Raw genomic sequence first — 1,229 nt, 5'->3', positions numbered from 1 at the left:
GAAACTCCACACCAGCCGAACTGATGGGGAAGATGCAGTCAGGGGTCCCGGTACCTGGCTCTTGGCCGTGGGGTACTCACCATCCACGCAGGAGGGAGCTGCCCGCGTCGTCCCTGCCACCTGCCCCGGGAAGCAGGAGCATTTCACCGTCTGGGACCGCTCCTCGATCTTGTTCTTATTGCAGCACCTGTGAGCTGCAATGACTTCACACGTGCCAGGCTCTACGTGCACTGCGGGAGGAGAAACAGCCACCGTCACACAGGGCTGTTCCCCGGAGCTCCCAGCAGCGTTCCCGGTGTGTGCCATGATCTGGAGAGCCTGGCATGGGCAGCGCTGTCCCAGCCTCTGGCAATGGCCCCAGGGCTCCAGCCCACTCAGCCCAGCATCTCCCCAGTCCACCCATGAAGAGGAGCACTGGTCCTGCCCAGATCTCCTGCACACGAGCCCTTACTCCCAACAGCCCTCATACGCGTCTCACCCAGCAAATAAACAGCCTCTTGCCATGGCCAAGCCAAAGCTTTACTGAAATTAATGAGCATATTAGTTAATTGCCGCTGATAATGAGACGCACACTTTGCTCCAGGAGGGGATGGTTTGTCGCACTGCCTTTGGCTTCCCAGTGCCACCACCTCTGACCTCAGCTAAAACCAACCCTCCCGTCTTGCCATCACACACCATCCTCTGGCTGGAGGAGGCAGGACCAGGAGGACTCTCTGCCCCGCGGTGACACAGAAATGTCACAGTGTTCATCAGAAATCCAGGCTGCTCTGCTGCTCCCCCTCCCAGTGCCATTAAAATATTAAGGAAGAAAGAAAACTAATGTGCTGGCTTATCACCTCTGGGATCTGGGTTTAGAAGCTAGTTAGCATTGCAAATCAATGACTTTCGCTGGGTAAGGGCCCACACAAGCGCAATACAAATTAGGCAAATGGGGCTGGATAGACTCAGTTCCCATGACCCGAGAGCAGGCGATCCCTGCAGGTCCCGGTTAATGAGCACTGGAGGAGCGAGCGCAGAGCCGCGCACCGAGACCTCCCTGGGCTCGCTGGGAACGGGCTTTTATTTCTGCAGCAAGCGGGAGCCAGGCTGTGGGGAGGATGGGGAAGCTGTGCTGCTGCAGTGTGACATCCCAAAGTCCCTACAGACGAGCACACGTCACTGTCAGACCTGGCTGCTCTGTGTCCTCAGCGTGGGAGCGCGCTCGGCCTCTTCCACACCCCAGGATGCGG

The 1,229-nt window shown here is 58.1% G+C and overlaps 1 pseudogene; it reads right to left on the bottom strand.

Moving 5' to 3' along the window:
• Positions 1 to 54: 54 nt before the first annotated feature.
• LOC104523839 (chemokine-like protein TAFA-2 pseudogene) overlaps positions 55 to 1,229 on the bottom strand; it is a 6,148-nt pseudogene continuing 4,973 nt past the window's right edge.

Source organism: Antrostomus carolinensis, unplaced genomic scaffold (genome assembly GCF_000700745.2).
Source record: "Antrostomus carolinensis isolate BGI_N321 unplaced genomic scaffold, ASM70074v2 scaffold39994, whole genome shotgun sequence".
In the NCBI taxonomy this organism is placed as follows: domain Eukaryota; kingdom Metazoa; phylum Chordata; class Aves; order Caprimulgiformes; family Caprimulgidae; genus Antrostomus; species Antrostomus carolinensis.
Note: the sequence above shows the minus strand (reverse complement) of the source record. Positions and strands in the feature narration are given on the sequence as shown.